The sequence below is a fragment of the Copadichromis virginalis genome, linkage group LG3 (assembly GCF_057382275.1).
Source record: "Copadichromis virginalis isolate Kocher_CV1m ecotype Utaka linkage group LG3, C_Virginalis_male_GT1.1, whole genome shotgun sequence".
In the NCBI taxonomy this organism is placed as follows: Eukaryota; Metazoa; Chordata; class Actinopteri; order Cichliformes; family Cichlidae; genus Copadichromis; species Copadichromis virginalis.
This window is the reverse complement of record NC_140620.1, coordinates 17,299,686-17,319,842: the sequence shown is the minus strand read 5'-3', so window position 1 is coordinate 17,319,842 and position 20,157 is coordinate 17,299,686. Positions and strand designations below refer to the sequence as shown.

General features: G+C 47.5%; 1 long non-coding RNA gene across 1 annotated transcript; it reads left to right on the top strand.

Moving 5' to 3' along the window:
• The first annotated feature begins 17,038 nt into the window (after positions 1-17,038).
• On the top strand, positions 17,039-18,385 carry LOC146713117 (uncharacterized). Its single transcript, XR_014919137.1, has 3 exons — positions 17,039-17,099; positions 17,197-17,298; positions 18,309-18,385. It is a non-coding gene; the product is annotated as an uncharacterized LOC146713117 (long non-coding RNA).
• Positions 18,386-20,157: the final 1,772 nt, after the last annotated feature.

Below are 20,157 nucleotides of genomic sequence, written 5' to 3'. Positions count from 1 at the left end.
TAGCTTGCCATCACCTGTGTGTGTGTGAATGGGTGGATGATTGTGTATAATGTGAAGCACTTTGGGGTCCTTAGGACCAAGTAAAGCGCTATACAAATAAAGTCTCATCAACAATTTCCAGATTTTTGGGATTTTAATGGCATTAAGTAGGTAGGAATATTTGATTTCATCATTGGCGAGACACCAGAGCACATTTCTAAAAAGTTAAGCACTCATTTTTAAAGGACAGATTAGAAATATTTTTGCTTGGCAGATGCTGATGTTAACTGTCTCGTAATTGTTGCACTTAAAACTGTGGGTCTCTGCATGCTACCGTTTCTATAGCTGGAGAAGCATAATCAAAGCATCTTTCCATTGTCTGAATTCACTTACTCTGAGAGTGGAAGTCAATAACTACACATAGCTGGTACAACTAAGCCAGTACGTGTTTACATGTTGACACTATCTTTTTAATCTAAAAGTGCCATTTCATGAATCATATGACTTTTTTTCCACAGACATCATCAAAATCTATTAAGGACATATTTTATTTACAGTATATTTTAAATAAAATGCAGATTCTCTGCCTCTGATCAGGAGATGGTCATCTTCAACGTTGTTAATGTGGGACATTAAACTTCAATCTTTGAATGGATCCAATATACAGTTTCAAAGCTCTAATGAGTTAAATTAGAAAAAAACAGCGGGCGGGCGCACAGAGCTTGGAACAAAAAGCCCTGTTTAGCAGGGACTGGATAACTGCCTCCACGTCACTGCCAGCTGAGCTAAGTAACACAAACACATCCTGGCTGTGCTCAGCTTCCTTCATACTATAACTCTGACCCGTATATATCACACACAGACAAACAGTCAAACCTCACCTGCAGAGACAAACACGAAGAATCCGACAAACAGCAAAGTCAGGCAGAGTTTATCTGTTACAGCAGACATTTCAGTCCTTTGATCTTCTAAAGATATTAGTTATAAAAGGCTGAGTCCGTATTTTCGGGGAATAACACAACCTGAGTTTAGTGCTCAAATTTAAGGCATAACTGTGCGACCAGATTTAATTTTCAACCGCAACTTCAAACAGTAGTGATGTGTTGGTCCCCTAGAGCCGTATCTTTGAAGTGAACGACGCGAGCCGGAGCTGTGTGTTTTTTTTCTTTCTCTCACCCTCTCTTTCGCTCTTTTTCCGCGCTTCACTCCGCATGCCAGCCTTGTGCTTTGCACTGGGAAGAGGTGGGAGGGGCGGTAGTTACACTTGCAGTAGCACAGGAACAGAGTGGGAGGGAGAGAGAGAGAAGGAGAGCCAGGGACAACAACGTCACATTAGAAAGGTGTAGTAATCATCCACAACTATTTTCAGTTGCGGATACTTGCATGCTGTCATTTATGCATTTAAACCTTCGCAATCTGTATTTATTCTGTTGCATCTCAGTATCTGTGAATAAAAGAGTTTATAAATACAAAGAACAAAAGAGACGTGAATATAAATTAGGCCTAACCTGTCAGTCAGATAATAACATGTTTTTTTGTGCAGATCTCAGTTTGTGCAGGCTGTGATGATGTAGCTGATCTTCACTGGTCTTTTGAGGAGGATTTGACCAGTAAGATATAAGCAGCTGTTTCATGAGCTGTGTGGCTGATTTCTAACTTTTGGAACTATAAATTTAAAGGTCGAATTCACTGACCGAATCTAAATATGATGGTTGCTTCACCTGATGTGATCTATTAACATTGCAAATGCAACCAGCATAGTGCATCACTGTAAAGCTCACCACACTACTACAAACTAACCAGTTCAATCTGCTAATTTCTATTCAACTGTTTAACAGTCCTAGAGGATGTTCATGCAAAGTTTGAGTGACACAGAATTAGTGTGCTTCAGTTTCTTTCAGTACACAATTCAACAAACTGCATTAATGTGGATGGGTGGACGTGGGTCAGCATTCCTCCTGTAGTCCACGATGAGCTCCTTGGTCTTCTCGGTGTTAAGCAGCAGGTTGTTTGTGTCGCACCACTCAGCCAGACGATCCACCTCCTCCCTGTAGGCGGAGGTGTCATCTGCACCTCCGCAATCACCGTGGTGTCATCTGCAAACTTAATGATGGTGTTGGAACCATCAGCAGGTCTGCAGTCGTGGGTGAAGAGGGAGTAGAGGAAAGGGCTCATCACACAGCCTTGTGGTACACCGGTGTTCATTGTGATGGTAGATGAGCAGTGGTTATCCAGCCGGACATGTTGGGGGCGGTTGGTCAGGAAGTCCAGTAACCATTTGCAGATGAGGGAACTGATGCCCAGGTCTGTCAGTTTCCTGATGAGTTGTGAGGGGTGGATTGTATTGAATGCTGAACTGAAGTCTATAAACAGCATTCTGGCGTAGGTGTTGTTGTTGTCCAGGTGTGAGAGGACAGAGTGCAGTGCGATGGAGACTGCATCCTCTGTGCTCCTGTTCTGGCGGTATGCGAATTGGTGGGGGTCCAGCGTGGGGGGGAGACAGGATTTGAAGTGTGCTAGGACCAGTCGCTCTAAGCACTTAGTGATGATGGAGGTGAGTGCTACTGGGCGGTAATCATTGAGGCAAGATGGGTTGGAGTTTTTGGGTATCGGGACGATGGAGGTGGATTTGAAGCAGGCCGGTACCACAGCGTGGGCCAAGGACAGATTGAATATGTCTGTGAGCACTCCTGCAAGCTCCCCAGAACACGCTCTGAGAACACGCCCGGGGATGCCATCAGGACCTGCAGCCTTGTGGACATTGATCCTGCTCAGCACCGCTCCTACATCGGTGGGGGAGAGAGTCAGAGGTTGGTGGTCTGGCGTCACGTCTGCTTTGGTTGTGGTTGTGGGGTTCCCTCGCTCAAAACGAGCATAAAAGTTGTTGAGCTCGTTGAGGAAGGAGACATCAGAGGATGCGGGGGAGGGTTTGGTGGTCCTGTAGTCTGTAATGGTCTGGAGTCCTTGCCACATGCGTCGGGGGTTGGAGTTGGAGAAGTGTTCTTCTACCTTCTTTTTGTAATGGAGTTTGGCTTTTTTGATGCCCTTCTTTAGATTAGCCCTGGCTGTACTGTAGGCGTGTGCGTCTCCTGACCTAAAGGCGGTGTTGCGGGCCTTCAGGAGGAGGCAAACATCCCAGTTCATCCAAGGCTTCTGGTTGGGGTACATGGTGATCCGTTTCTGGGTGGTTACACTGTCTTTGGTTTCGGAGATGTCATCCAGTACAGATGAGGCGTACTGGTCCAATGTGGGGGAGGGGTGTGGCTTTGTAGGCTCCAGCCAGGTTGGAATACACATGGTCTAAAGTCTTGTCTCCTCTGGTGTGGCAGGAGACATGTTGGTGGAATCTGGGGAGGACTGTCTTTAAATTGGTGTGGTTGAAGTCGCCAGCAACAATAGGGCTTTGGAGCGTGATGTCACGGGGGGTGGGCGTGGAAAGGATTTTGGCCCGATCCGCCATTTTGGGGGTCTAGCGCAAGTGAAAAGGGAGCGAAGTCACACACAACAGCCATGGTTCGTATTTGCTGTGTGGTCGGCTGCAATGTTCGATCGCACGACCGGCAAGAGAATAAGCTTGAAAAGGGTTTATCTTTTCATTCTTTCCCAACCTGGAAGCAACATGAGGCAGCTCGTGTATTGATGTTACCAAACGAAGGCGTCCAGCCTGGATAGCAGCTGTGAGACGAGCTGACGTGTAGTTCTCTTCCATCTCCAGATATCTGTTGGTGCTCCAGACATTTTCATTCCGGTAAGTTCTAAATATGTTCATATCACTCTTTATAGCCTATTAGTTTTATTTGCCTCCTAGTTTTGTTTCATGTGTGCCAGAGGCCCACGTGCCTCCTAGTTTTGTTTTGTGTGTGCCGGGGGCCCCGGTGCCCGCTGGTTCTGCGGCTGTTTTCGCTGGGGGGCCCGAGGAGCCCGTCCAGCCTCCTGCTTCGCCTGCTGGGGGGCCCGAGGAGCCAGCTGGTTCTGCGGCTGTTTTCGCTGGGGGGCCCGAGGAGCCCGTCCAGCCTCCGGCTTCGCCTGCTGGGGGGCCCGAGGAGCCCGTCCGGCCTCATGCCACACTGACTGCCACGTCGGCTGGGGGGCCCGAGGAGCCCGTCCGGCCTCGTGCCACACTGACTGCCACGTCGGCTGGGGGGCCCGAGGAGCCCATCCGGCCTCGTGCCACACTGACTGCCACGTCGGCTGGGGGGCCCGAGGAGCCCGTCCGGCCTCCTGTGGCTGCTTCTCCACCTGTGGCTGCTTCTCCACCCGTGGTTGCAGCGCTGCCTCCTGCAGTACCACCACCTGCAGCGCTACCACCTGCTACTACCACGCCTCAGCCTGAGGACTCATCCTCGCCTGGCCCAGCTTCATCCTCGCCTGGCCCAGCTTCATCCACGCCTGGCCCGGTCCAGCCTTCGTGTCTGCATCCTCGTCTGGTCCAGCCTTCGTGTCTGCTTCACCCTCGTCTGGTCCAGCCTTCGTGTCTGCTTCACCCTCGTCTGGTCCAGCCTTCGTGTCTGCATCTTCGTCTGGTCCAGCCTTCGTGTCTGCATCCGCACCATCGCCTGCAGCAGCGTCTTCAGCATCCGCATCATCGCCTGCAGCAGCGTCTTCAGCATCTTCGCCCACTGCGGCCCCGGCTTCCGTGCCTTCAGCCTCGCCTGGCCCAGCCCCGTTTGGGTCTGGAGCTAAACGGCCGTTTTCTAGACCGCTGGCTAGGCTACTGGCCGGGCGCCGTCGCCTGACTGGCCGCCGTTGCCTTCCGCACGGCCGGCCCCCGGACCCTCTTCGCCTGAGTGGCCGCCGTTGCCTTCCGCACGGCCGGCCCCCGGACCGCCGTTGCCTTCTGCACGGCCGGCCTCCTGGACCTTTTGCGCGCCGTCACGGCCTTCTTCGTGGACGGCCTCCCGAACTCTTTACGCGCCGCCACGGCCTTCTTCGTGGCCGGCCGCCTGAACTGGGCTTCGGACTCGGCTCCCCTGTGAGTTTTGTGAACGTTTGTTTGGGACTCTGGGGCCTTCGTTTTGGTCATGGCCCGGTCCCTCCGTCCTGGGCCCCCTGCCACCCGCGCGGGTCTGGTGGTGTGTTTCTGTGGCTGTCAGGGGCCAGCCCTTGAGGGGGGGGGTACTGTCATGGTCCTGCGACCATGACTCAGTGACTTTGTTTTGTGTTCTTTATTGTTATTATTCTCTTTATTATTCATGGGCTGTTTTGGGATGGTTTGTGTTTTGGGATTTTAGGTACTGGGTTCTGAGTTTGTGCTCCCTCTATTGGTCCCTGGTGTCAGTGTTCCCCTGTCTCGTCAGGTTAACCAGGTCCAGCTGTGTCTCCCACCTGTGTGTGATTTCCCAGTGTCTCTCTGTGTACTTATAGTGTGTGTTTTCCTCTGCTCCTCGTCGCGTCGTCTGTGTTCATACCCGGTGAATTTCCCTGCGTGCTCTCCCTGCTGTTCTCCCTTCATGTTCAGGTTTGCCACTCCTTTGTGTAGTTTCTCCCAGTTTAGTTCGTCCTTAGTTCTGTTTGCCATCTCCACTTTATGTTCAGTATTGTCAATAAATCACCCTTCACGTCTGAAATAGTGCTGCGTTTGAGTCCTCCTTCCACTCTTCACACGGCCGCTGCCTCGAACCGTGACAGTATCTGCCTGTTCTCTGTCAGAAACCTGCCTGCAGAAAATGAACCTAAAGGATGTAATGCAAGGATGTCATCACTTTAGAGATGGAGAAAGCATAAAGTGACAATTATGAATCACTTAATATGATAAGGAGATTCTGCAGGTCATTGATCAATATATAAAATTAAAATAAAATGTATTTTTAGTGACACAAGATACAAACATGGAAGCAAGATGTATAATTAGGATTATTTATAATAAATATGAATAAATTAGTGCAATTTCTTTAACCATAAAGAATAACAATCCTTCAGGACGGTGTCACATCAATGCACTGAACTCACTATGTTATCCACCTAACAGCCTCCACATGTTCTCACTGTAATTTCCCCTCATGAATGAATTTATGCTGCACTAATCTGAATGTTTGCAGGGAAATCAAACGCATTTCACTCGCAGTACTCGAGCTGACTTACCTTTGCTTGAATGACGACTTGTACGCGCTGACTCCACAGACAAGGTACGAGAATATGTCAGGCTACATCAATAGTGGTTGGTCTTCAGGGTTTCTACTCCACAGCCGTATTTCATACGGGTCCACATTTCCAATGCAGGCTATTTTCTGCAAGTACCGCTGCTTCGCCTCTAAATGAAATCGGTCTCTATACAGTTCATTCTCTTTTGAGCTGCTTTTAAGCATCTTTCTTGTAGTCGTCGTTCTAACACAGTGTGTTTGGTTTGATTCGTAGACCCCGAAAATGCCGCTGCGCTCCCATAATGCATTGCGGCATGACGTCAACTCCAAAGCCCTATCCGGTTGTTCAGTGATGACGCGACGAATCATACTTCCGGGTCTAAAGTAGTCTGCGTTTAATATGGCTTTTGTGTTGTTAACATGTTTAATGTTACGTATTTTCTTCTATTTGATCTCAAAAAGCTCCTAAAACAGTCAGTGATCCCTGTTGACCTCCCTCGGCTTTTATTACCGCTAATCATTTATTTAAGCTCAGTTTTTAAAACCTTAGGATGTAACTACAGCCCAGCCCATGCAGCAGTATATGAATGACTAACCTCGTATTGTGGATGGATTATCTCAGTTGTTCTCCTGGCTGAAGTTTGGTCCTTTTACAGCATCCTGCCATGCGCTTACATTTGTTCCTGACCACCGACAACACTCACGTTAACTTTTATCGAGTGGAAAAAAAATTTAGCTTGTTTATATTATGCTAACATAGCTGTGTTGCTAGCGGTCACGTAGCACATCATTATATACCAGCTAGCCCAACTTCAGTAACCCTACAAACGTCACTGCTGTTTAGTTTTCTGTCTTCATTTATGCTGGAAGTGATAGCAGAGCTGTACGTTTTAATTTGTTTCCAAAACCCCGCAGTCAGGACATGCTATATTGTATTTAGATAGAAGCTAGCGAGCTAACTCCCTGCTAACTTTTAAATGTCATAAATTCCGTTTTCATGGATGCCTGGATGTTAAACTCAATTGTTACACCTGGTAGAGCAGAACGCTGATCATTTTATTAAAGATGAAAGACTTTAAAAAGTTTTTCAACTCTCAGTAATGCCATAGTGATCGTTTGATATATGGACCTGCAGCGGAGTTTAGACCCAGACACGGCTAGTGACGTCAGACTGAACAACCGGATAGGGCTTTGGAGCGTGATGTCACGGGAGGTGGGCCACGCCCCCTTTCGCCATGACAGTAGGCCAGACACAGGATACAGCTTCAGCTGTGGTTCGTATGTGTTGTGTTGAGATCTCACGATCGTGAAGGCAAGAAGCTGGATAACGGGCTCTCTTTTCATCGTTTTCCATCCTGGAGGCAACGTGAGGGATCCCATGTATCCGATATTACTAAACAAAGACGTCAGGCTTGCATTGCAGCGGTGAGACGAGCGGATCGAGTTCTGTGCAGTCCGCAGCTTTTTGTTGGTTTGCTCTCCGCATTTTCTTTCCGGTGAGTCCTAAATTAATTCATATCACTCTTAAAAGGCTTTTAGTGTTATTTTCAATGTGCTGAGGTCATAGATAATGAGATAAAACATGCTAATGTGTGATGCTGCAGAACCACGTCATGTCGACTGAGTAGCTTATGATTTAGCATTATTGCAGGCAAAGCAGCATATAAAATGGATGTAATAAATCAAGACTGGGCACCAACACTGCACATGGGCCTCTAAAAACATACTAAATTGCTCTCATTGTATACTAATCCGCACATAACTTCCAGATGAATTGCACACCTGTCATGTGCACTAATTTTATCTTGCAGGCTTTTGTTATGCAGCTGCAGAGTCTGAAGGTGTGCCCCGTGCAGAAGTGATCAATGAAGATCTGACAGAAGACCAACAACAAAATCACCATGTCATGGAGGCAGTGGACAGCAGTTGTGTTGGACAAGTGGAAGATATGAGGTACCAGAAGAGAAATAAACACAACACTGCTTGATAAGATTGTTAAGGTTTGCTGTGTTTTGGTGAATATGTGCCCCAGTGTGGTTGTCAAACCAGCGACAAATGAAACTTTCTCTTGTTGAGAAGTCATAAAGCTGTTGTGTTGCATGTGTAGTTCATTGTAAATAATTGTACTTTATGTGAAGTAGTTTCAATAAAACAGAAAAGAATAGTATATTTGTTTGTTTTTTTTATTCTTGATCTGTTCACATGTACTTAGCAAGTACATAAAAATGAAATGCAAACTATTTACATGGCAACACACAGCTGGCATCAATCTTGAACCACAAAATTAAACATTACAGACTATTTAGAGCAGCACGTTGTTTGGAGAAGTATTTCCCAACAAGTTCAGGAAGACACAATTTAAGAAAAATCTTGTGCTGGCTTTAAACGTGGTTCCCAGAAATCCACATCAGGGAAGATGCGTATCACAGCAAGGTCTCTCTGTGTCCACACAACGAGGTCACAGAGGTTGGCGCCGGTAACAAACATTTGTATTTGTACCTGACAGTAGTGTATCCAGTAATGGTGACAAATCCTTCAGCTTTGCAATAAGAATCTGCCTTTTTTGCGATCGCCTCCTTTTGCCTCTCAAAGGCAAAAGGAGGGTGTGTTTATGATTTCATCAAGACCATGTTTTTGGGCAGCTGCTGAGGAGAAGTCAATGTTGTGTGCAACCTTGGGCTGTATCTTAGTCATATTTCCGGGCAATACCCAATATGCTGGCTCGTCTGTTACAGTTCTGGTGCCTCTGAAACGCACTGTAGCCTCGACTTTAAACAAAAGCGCAGCGACATAGGTGCAGGTCTCTGCAGCTATGCATGTGCAGTGAGCAGCCTCAACCCTCCCATTGGTGCTCACGACCCATGGCTGTAATGCAGTTTCATTCAGTCGTTGTGAGTGCAGTACCTGAAACACACAAAAAACACTTTTGGTAAAAGGTCTGTAATGAACCAAGGCTAATATAGATGGGTTGGCTGTACGTGCAAATCAAAAACTGTAACAAGGAAGTTGTTTATAAAGTTATCAAGTTCAAACCGACTTACCTATGTCTTAACGACAACGTACTCGCAGCGTGGAGGCTTAAAGACGGACAAATCTTGTACCCAGCTGTTCGTGAATTGGATTTGGGCCTCCAGGGATTTATAATTCTTAAACTGGTTTGCTGTGTCTGACTCCACATACAAGGTATGTGAAGATCGTGATAGGACAAAGGCGGTAGGTCATCTGGGTTTCCACTCCACTTCCTTATTTCATACGGGTCCACATTACCGATGCACGGAATTTTTTCAAAGTACCGTCTCTTGGCGTCTGGGCGCAATCAGTCGCGATACAGCCCTTTGTCTTTTGCGCTGATTTTTGAGCATGGTTCTGGCAGTCCCGATTCCAACACTGTGCACTTGTTTTGCTTTCTAGCCTACTGACATGGCGCCGCGATCCCACAATGCACTGCGGCGTGACGTCAACTCCAAAGCCCTATAAAAGCAGCCTCGGGGTGTTTATTCTGGTGTTTGTTAAGTCAGATGCTCCCTCCCTGTGATCTGAGAATCTTTATTTTCTGACCTTGAAGATTCTTCAGTCTGTTGTACTAATGTTGGTGATGTAGTTCTTCTAGTTTTTGTTTAATAAAGACTTACACACAGTTTTGTTGAATGGTTTTCAACAGTTCCTGTCACGGTCTGCGGAGGCGGAAAGGTGTGTGGTGGACCCAGGTGCGAACACAAACGAGGATGCAGGAGTGGATTCCAACAAAACGAGCCTTTTATTATGGCTGATGAAAAGAACAAAAACAGAATGAGGGCAGCATACGTGTAGTACTCAACAGAAAACCTAAACTGGACAAAACTAAGGAAAGACTATGGCTGGAGGTACAGAACACAGGAGGTGGTAACACAGACGACCCGAGACAGACTGTATGAAACACAGAGACTAAATACACATGAGGGATGATCAGGGGAAGTGGCCACACATGGGAACACAGCTGACACACATGAACTTAACGACAGGACAGAAGGAGTGAAACTGAATACACTGACCGTGAATACAGACTTTCAAAGTAAAACAGGAAACATGGAGATTAGACAAGACACATGAACCGGGGAGACGTAGTACAGGGGAGATGACATAACCAACAGCATGGACTTGACAATATAAGACACGCAGACATAAACACACGAAGGGCAAGGGAGACTTAATACACGGGTAATATGTACAAATGGCTGGACTGCCTTAGTGACCCTAAACAAAGAATAAACAGGAAACAAAACGAACAACAGAACACACAGGAGCACAAGACCAAAGTCCAAACAAAGTTCAGGGGGCCGACCCAGAGCCCACAGGCACAAGAGTACACGGGTCACATGGTCGGGGGGCCGACCAGGCGGGCGGCACAGATGACAGAGCCGGTCCGGAGGCCGGCCGCGCAGAAGGCAGCGGCGGCGACGAAGGCGACGGAGCAGTTCAGGAGGCCGGCCACGCAGAAGGCAGCGGCGGCGGCGAAGGAGACGACGGAGCAGTTCAGGGGGCCGGCCGCGCGGAAGGCAGCGGAGACGGAGCAGTGTCAGGCGCACTGGCCGAGGCCCGGTTGACACAGGACCAGACGAGGCTGAAGACTCCGATGAGGCCGGACCAGACGAGGCTGACGACTCCGATGAGGCCGGACCAGACGAAGACGCCGGCTCTGAGGCTGCAGCCGACGACGACTCTGAGGCTGCAGCCGACGACGACTCTGAGGCTGCAGCCGACGACGACTCTGAGGCTGCAGCCGACGACGACTCTGAGGCTGCAGCAGACGACGACTCTGAGGCTGCAGCAGACGACGCAGAAGGTGGCTGGATGGGCGGCTCGGGCCCCCCAGCCGACGTGGCATGGTGCTGGACGGGCTCCTCGGGCCCCCCAGCAGACGTGGCATGGTGCTGGACGGGCTCCTCGGGCCCTCCAGCAGACGTGGCAGGTTGCTGGACGGGCCCCTCGGGCCCTCCAGCTGAGACATGAGGCTGAACGGGCCCCTCGGACCCTCCAGCGGAGACATGAGGCTGAACGGGCCCCTCGGACCCTCCAGCTGACGAGACATGAGGCCGGAGGGGCTCCTCGGGCCCTCCAGCTGGCATGACGTGAAGTGGTGTGGATGCTGCAGGATGCCGGATAGGCACACCCGGGCATCCAGCAGCAGGCGCAGGGTGAACAGTTAAGGAGGCCCCTGGCTGGACCGGGAGCAGGGCTGCCACCTGGACAGGGAGCAGAGCAGGAGGCTGTCGTGGTGGCGATGACTCTCTTGAGCCTCCAATGGAAACATGAGCCGGTGCAGGCGCCTGCAGAGCGACAACCGCTCCCACCTGAGCGCCGAGGCTGGGTGCGGAGCTCAGCTGTGTACTGACTGGCATAACTTTGGGAACCCACCTGGTGTAGGAACAAACCGGACGGCAGCCATTCCCGCCTGGGGTGTAAACGCAGGATATGGCTGACCTCCGGCTGCCCTGACCCTGGTGGTGGGAGCTAGCTCAGGTGCTGGCTGGGTGTCCACTGCCTCTACCTGGAGATCAGACGCAGGTGAGAGGTCAGGTAACGCCACAGCCACCCTGGGAGTGAGCACGAAGCTCCGGACACTGTCCTTGGCAGATGTAAGCAGAGGAGCAATGACAGACAAGGACCTTGATGTCTCTAAGTCCTTAACACAGTCCGAATTGTCCTTAGTTGCCCTTCTTGGGGAGCTAAACACTCCTTCTGTCTTGGAGCACGATTCAAACAATATTTCAGACCAGAAGCAAGGTGGCTCAGTAACACAAGTGACAGTTATGTTGTCCCAGGAAGCATGACTCTTAAGGCCAAGACTCGATGCATGAACCCACATAACACAACCAGGACTAGGTGCAGATGATTTGAACACAATAATTTGGCAGTCACATGGGAGACAACTACACTTACTGGAGTCTAAGAGCCCTGTTGGCGAGACTGAGTTAAGGAGGGGTTCAGCCCCACACACTAGGCGGCTGTAGAAAGCTAGTGAGTGGGATGCACATGGACTTGGCGTGGCATAGAAAACATAGTGGACTGGCTCTGAGCAATCCGGCTGAATTGTCCTTAGATCGGCCAGTTCATTAACTGCAGTCAAAAGGCCCTGGCCCAGGGGTGCGGTTAAAGGGCTAGCTGGTTTGTGATGATTAGCGTGGCGCCGCCCCCCCCCGACAGTCTTGGAAACACAAAATACAGCCTTGTCATTAGATAAGGGGAAAGCACAACATAAACAGACCTTCACTTTAGTATTAACAGAAATCACAATGCCATTCACAGACACAGGAAAACCCGGCAGGCCCTTAATACTCGTCCAGCCCCGGCGGACTGGTGCAGAAGAGCGGTTGCTGATGTCGGACCCCAAAGCACTCACTCTGGTCAAATCATCAGCAGAGTGAGGAACCTGGGGCCCGATTAGCGCCGGAACATAACATACAATTTCCCGATCAACACCAGACGTTCCTTCTTGCGCTGGGCTAGTTACATAAGCAGAACATTCATTATTCGGCTTGGGAACAGGGAAAAAAGACCCCAAAAGGTGGGTGCTAGTCAAAGGGAATACAGTCTTATTACTAGTCAGATCAGACGTTTTCTCACGTGATTTATAGTCAATGGATAGCAGGGGCTGAGACACAGTCTTCGAAAAGGCTCCAGATGCCGTAACAGTCTTAAAAGAAGCCTCCTTAGCGAAAGACGCATGTCCTGGGTGTGCAGCGTCTTCTCTATCCTCTATCTCCCTAACCTCCCCCTCAGCCTGCACACTCATAATAACAGGGTTTAACAGAACATCGCACGGGTTGATCCCCAAAACCGAAGTGCCTATGGCCGGTTTGGCAGTGTCAGGTTCACAGTACTGTGAGGGCAGTGTGGCGTCCCCAAAAACAGCATGCCCAACACCAGAAAACTTAGCTTTATTGTCAATACAAAACGTAGGCACGAGAGTAACACCTTCAATATCAGTAGCCAGAGGCACGGGAAAGACAGCTTCTTCACTGGCCTCTGAGAAAACAGACTGTGACACGGTGCCTGGGGGGGTGACAGAGTTAACAGTACCGGTACACGGGGTCTTCATCTCTGAGACATTTATTGTCCCTCCGAGCCCCTCGCTCTCAGTACATCCAGAGCGATTAGGTGGACACAAAACATCGTCACTAACCTCCGAGCGTCGGGCGATGCGGTGGCGACGCGAACGCCGTTTCTTCTTGGCCGTGGGTCCCGTTGACGTGGAAAGTGGAGCCTCTTGCGGCGTCGCAGAGGCTGAGGTGGCGAGTGTTGGCGGGGCAGCAGGCGGGAGCTCCAGGCAACTCCGGGGGCCCCCAAGGGCTAGGCGTGTCCCGCGGAAGATCTCACCGTAGTGAGGAGCGAGCCATGGCTCCTCCCGTAGCTCCTCCTGCAGTTGCGCGCATGCGGCGCGCTGCCGCCCCTCGAGGTCGGAATCCATGCCCCCCACAGCTTCCTCGTGTAGCTCAGTGGAGGGCGACACATGCCGTAGCGATGAGCGACGGCGACGTGAACGTCGCTTCCGTCTTGAAGTGGACGCGGACGGAACTTGGATTTCTGTGGCGAGCGGCTCCTCGTCTTCCGACCACATCCGCGCCAGATAAGAAGCGGGAGAAGTGTAGTCCGATCGAGGCGGCGAGGACGGGCGGCCGGTCCGAGGCGGGGCGGCTGGCAGAAGCTCCTCCTCGGAGATAAGCCAGGGCTTCCAGCGTAGCTCGTCCTCCCGATACGCCCGCAACACCTGCTGCCGCTCCTCCTCACCGACGTCAATAGCCTCGGGCATCTCCGTGCAGACAGGCGGTGGCGAAGATGCGGAAGCCAATGAAGTGTGTGTGTCGGTGGTGAGCCTCACCGTTCCGACTCTGACCGCCACTGGTTCATGAGGTAGCGGGGTAACACCGCAACAGCATGGCTCTGGTGACGACTCACGCTCGCCGGGCCGCTGCTGCTGCGGGCGGAGTCGGAGAGTGGAGACGAGAAAGTCGCTGACGAGGGGGTGCAGCGTCTCCCATAACCAGGGGAACACGGACACGCACACCCCTACTTGGCGGGCTAACTCTTCCCGTTCCCCCTCTCTGGGACAGTGCAGCCATCGGTCGCATAGCGACTCCACTGTCCGGACGATCTCCATGTCATGTGTCGCTGGGTCCGGCATGCTCGCGTCGTACTGTCACGGTCTGCGGAGGCAGACCGTGCGGAAAGGTGTGTGGTGGACCCAGGTGCGAACACAAACGAGGATGCAGGAGTGGATTCCAACAAAACGAGCCTTTTATTATGGCTGATGAAAAGAACAAAAACAGAATGAGGGCAGCATACGTGTAGTACTCAACAGAAAACCTAAACTGGACAAAACTAAGGAAAGACTATGGCTGGAGGTACAGAACACAGGAGGTGGTAACACAGACGACCCGAGACAGACTGTATGAAACACAGAGACTAAATACACATGAGGGATGATCAGGGGAAGTGGCCACACATGGGAACACAGCTGACACACATGAACTTAACGACAGGACAGAAGGAGTGAAACTGAATACACTGACCGTGAATACAGACTTTCAAAGTAAAACAGGAAACATGGAGATTAGACAAGACACATGAACCGGGGAGACGTAGTACAGGGGAGATGACATAACCGACAGCATGGACTTGACAATATAAGACACGCAGACATAAACACACGAAGGGCAAGGGAGACTTAATACACGGGTAATATGTACAAATGGCTGGACTGCCTTAGTGACCCTAAACAAAGAATAAACATCAAAATAGGCTAAAACACAAAACACTGGGTCGCACGACCCAGGACCATGACAGTTCCATGACCTGTGAAATCACTCAGTCTGGGGTTCATGCAGTTCATTGAGCAGATGTCAAGCAAAAAGCAATAATTTTACTTTGATTTTTTTTTAAACCTTTAGAAATAATTTTCAAAATGCTTAGTGATCAAGCAGCCGATGTTATGCACTAATAAGGTTTTGCATTGGGAATCTTGGTCAAAATGTACACAGTATTCACATTATTATATTTTTTTTTACTTGAAAATTCTGGATTGGAAAAGTTTGATCAGTTTTATTACAAATAGCAAATGTTCAGCAACCAAGTGTTACAACAAACCTTTGAAGCATCATTGATGATCTGCTTGTAAACATGTAAGTGCATAAAGTCCAACATCTCCCTCTAGTGGCCACATATAAACACGTGTGAGGATGGTGTTCATGTAAAATGTGAATCATAGTGTTCCAGTCAGTCATCAGTGTGTCTCTGCACAGCTGTAATTAAAATGTGTTCAGAGGGCCTCAGTGTCTGAATGGTTCCAGTTCAGCTCCATAACAGCAGCGTCCCTGGTTTGATTCCTGTGTTTCAGCTCATATCTGCCTCTCTCAGGGGTACGTAACTACATGGACATGGAGCAGTTCTCTCCTCTGTCTTTGTACTGATTTAAAAGCTGGTGCTCAGAGGAAGAGGGCGGGCTCTACTTGGTGTCAGTGACAGAAATGAAAAAAAGCTCAAATGAGTGAGAAGGACGATGAAGGAAACATCTGTGCTGTGTCTGCTCTGTAAGTAGAATCTCTGTGTTTGTTTGAATTCTTGTACTTTGACTGTCTGCTCTCCTGATAACTGATGATGGAGGAGAAGACATGAAAACAAATCAGACTGAATTCAAGTTCAAAACACCACGAGGACCAACTGCAGGTCTGAACTGACTCTTTATCTTTGCTCAGGAGTCGAGGAAACACAGCAGGCTGTGAAAAGATCAAATCATTCACTCCTTATATCAACACAGCTGCACAGTGAACACATGACCTTGTGGGATTTACTTTTTCAGTCGCTTGTTGTCCAAACTTTATTGAAATATGTTGCTGGCATCAAACTGAAAATTAGCAGATTAATCAGAGAGATGAGTTTGTGTGTTTGTCAGCTGTTTGTGTGGAGTTGTTCTTTATGTTCACCTGAAATCAACCTGAGTGTCATTTCTCTTTAGTTCTGATCTCACTGCTGAGCTGCACAACAAACCAAGGTCAGTAACCTTCTTCTGTCACAGTTTAAACCTGAGAAATGCTCACTGATATGACCTGATTGGGTTCATGTTTCACAATGGAGCTCACATAGAAAACTGATGAAATTATGGAATAATTACACTATTGTAACCATTTTCAGTTTTCAGACCTTTTCATTTTAACCCTCACAGCTCGTCTGACTGTGAGTCCCAGCAGCTCTCAGTTCTTTGAAGGAGACTTTGTGTCTCTGAGCTGTGAGGAGGACGACAGCTCTGCTGGATGGACTCTGAGGAGAAACACAAGCAAACGACAGATGACTCAGTGTGGAGATGGGTGGGGAACATCATTTAACTCTTCCTGTGACATCAGTTACATCGTTGAACGAGACAGTGGAGTTTACTGGTGTGAGTCCAGAGAGGGTCCCATCAGTAACATGGTTAACCTGACAGTCACTGGTAAGCTGAGTGTGTGGAGTTAGTGTTGATGAAGCTGTGTGTAAATGGATGAAATGCTGTAGTTTGTCTCTGTGTTGAGGTGGATCAGTGATCCTGCAGAGTCCTGTCCTCCCTGTGATGGAGGGAGATGACGTCACTCTGCTCTGTAAAACAGAGACCACTCCCTCCAACCTCCCAGCTGCTTTCTATAAAGATGGCTCCCTCATTAGGAAGCAGCCTACAGGTCACATGACCATCCAGCATGTTTCCAGGTTTGATGAAGGCCTCTACAAGTGTGACATCAGCGGTCATGGAGAGTCTCCATCCAGCTGGATCACTGTCACAGGTGACACACTCACCTGTCTGTGTTTCTGCAGGTTTCAACATTCACAATGTGACGGCAACTTAATGACTGTGTTTGCTTTATTTAGGGGAACACACCACCACACCTCCACCTACATCCACACGTCCTCCTGGTTGCACCTCCACCACTTGTCCTCCTGTTCTTTCTGTGTTGTCTTGTGTTGGATCAGTCTGTGTTGTTCTACTGGTTTTACTGGTTCTGCTGAAGAGACAAAATGTTCACAGTAAATCTAAAGGTTAGACTCAAACTTTTCCAGTAAGTTTTCTTAGAGTTGATGTTCTTTCAGGCCATTTGGAATAATCTTTTTTGCTTTTCATTTTGGATTATTTCAGCTGAAGAAGACAAAGCTGCAGAAGCTGATGTCATCACCCGCACCACATGCAATATCATCAACATATCACATGATCAAAAACACCCAGTTAGACGAAAGACAGGTAAGATATTTGTCACATTTTTTAACAGTATCCCATATATGAGAATAACAGTGGAAATAGTCATAAAGTGGCACAATCTTAATAATAACAGTAATGATATCAACAGATGAGTTATAAGCCTTTGAGCTTCCCACCCTCCATAGTGTAGATGGTTATACGTTTTGGTTAACATATAGTGGTTGACCTGTCACGTAGTCGGTAATCCAGGTTATGAGCCCTGCATGATTTTGTTTATTCCCCTGCACAAATGATCTAACGAGAAATACTCAAAACGTGGCTTAGTCCCACATATGTCTGCTCTCTGCTTTTTCTTTTGGAACACACACAAGTTGTTAGTAGGATTATCAGAGAGGATTTATTGTCACCGTGACATATATAAAGACCAAATGCCATCTAAAATACGAGTCCTTATGGCTTCTTTAAAGTTGTGCAGGTGAAACCACAGCAGCACTTTCCTGTTGTTGGTTCTTGTTAACTGCAGTCTGATGCTGGTGAAAGGTCTCACCACAGAGTGTTCTGTTTCAGATAACGAGTTAGAAGGTGTGTGTCTTGTACTCTGTGGTGAAGCGCATCAGTGTGCATTTAAAGAGGATGCCAGTTTTGTGGTCATCTGCCCTCATTGTCTCAGAAACGTCCCCCATTACTCTGTGGTCAGTTGTTTCACAGCAGTTGTGTTAAGAAGTCAGGGGAGGAAAATAATCTGGTGCTATTTATAAATGTTATCACTTAATTTCTGCATAAAGATTCATAAACAGAAATAGTTAGGACCACAATTTGCAGTTCTGCCACTTTACACCACATCAGTAGATTTTAAATCAAACAATGAAGACATGAATAAAGGGCAGACTTTTGGTTGATTCAGTGGATTTTTACGTCAACTGTTTAGGAATTAGAACCATTTTTATGAATGATCAAAACTAACCGGAAAAACATCATTTAAAACAAAATGAAAAAAAGAATTTCAAAGCAGTCTTGTAATGCTGTATTTAAAATTTGTTTTTATTCTGCAGTAACAGACTCTCTTGCGATCTACTCAGTAGTGAGAACAGAAGACGTCAGTAATGGACAAACACCCATGAGACCGAGGAGGCTCAGGTACAGCTGCTCTCTGTCTTTAATATTTAACATCCTGACTGAAGGATGTAAATGAATGTCCATTGGACAGATTTTTTTTTTTTTTTTTTTTTTTGGGGGGGGGGGGGGGGGGGTGTTCTACATGAGTTGGAGAATAGCAGTGCCGTGGGAGAAAGAGGTTTAAGCTACATTTGAGCTAAAACTACCAAATAGCAGGTGTAGTAAAAACAGATGCCGAGTTTTGTGTGCTTTTTAGAGGAAGTCTGAACTGAGACTGTGTGTGATGCAGAGAGGTGGGTACATGGAGGTCTTGATTGACCTACAAGGCTTGTAATCATGTTTCCTGTTGTTTGAACTGTGTGTGTTTGTGTTCAGACTTTAAACCAGAGCCAGACGTCGTCTACTCTTCACTGAAGTAGTCCACCAGTCCAACCACTGACGTCCAGCTTCTCGCTTCTAACTGGTCCCCATAGCCCACAGGACATCCACATAAAAGATTATTATTATTATTGTGTTTACTGGGTGTTATTACAACTACAACAGTATTGTTTCTGTACAGTTTTGGTTTTTTTTAAGTTGTGCTCATTTGTTTTCCTTGGTTCTTTGGGTTTAGAAAAAGGTCAGTGGAAAATCTGACTTTTTCCTGTCTGGTTGTAGCTAATATATAAACTCCTTTCTTCATCTCAGAAAATGAAGACAAATCATTAGATGCCAGTTGTAAACTGCTTAGAAATATTTAAGTACAGAACTTTTTAAAAATCTTTTTTTAACATTTGGTTTTAAGTCTTTTTTATTAATTATTAATTTATTTTTAAGCAAAAATGAAAATCATTGTCCAATGGCACTTACCTAAAAGTGAATCTTTGCCTCTCTTTTTTTCAGCGGTGTGTGTGTGTGTGTGTGTGTGTGTGTGTGTGTGTGTGTGTGTGTATGTTTACTCTAGTTTGTATTAGAAGTTACAGTTATCAGGATACCCACATCTTTGAATTTTCAGCCTGCGCAGTCTGTTTCGCAACTACTAAAATATAGTCATCTAACAACACGCACAAGTTAATTTTATTTATAACTACAGAAGCATCACTGCAGAGCTGCATGTGTCTAAGTATTATTTACGGTTCAATATCGCCCTCTATTGGCCATATAAAACCATCTGGGTGAATGGAGTTATAAATCAGTTATTGATGTGTCTCTGGAAAGACAATCAATATAAATGAGTTTGAAGTAGAAGAGTACTCTGTCTCATCTGATAAACATACTGTCACGGTTGAGTAGCCGGTGTGTTTAACTAAACAGACTGATAACATAAAATAAGGCAAAAGGAAAACAGGGACAAAAACTAAAACTTGAAAATCCAAACAGGGAAAACTAAACTGTGGTTACTATGATTAAACTGTGACTACTGACAGGAACATGATTCTGAGCAGGAACATGCAAATAACTATGATGAACGAACATGAACATGAACATATCGTGACCATGAAAACTCTTAATCTTGTGCACCATTGAAGGAAATTACACAGATGACCTGACAAAAGACTGAACGAAACACAGAGACTAAATACACACAGGAAGTGATCAGGGGAAGTGGAAACACATGTGGAAACAGCTGACACAAATGAACATAGCAAACCAAAGGTAAAGAGTAAAACTAAACACACTGAACAAAGAACAGGAAACATGGAGAGACACAGGCTTGACTTGAATATCACAGGCTTGACAACATAAAACACACAGACCAGAAAGCTTGCTTGAATTTTCAAGCAACTTAAAACTTAAAAGAAGTCC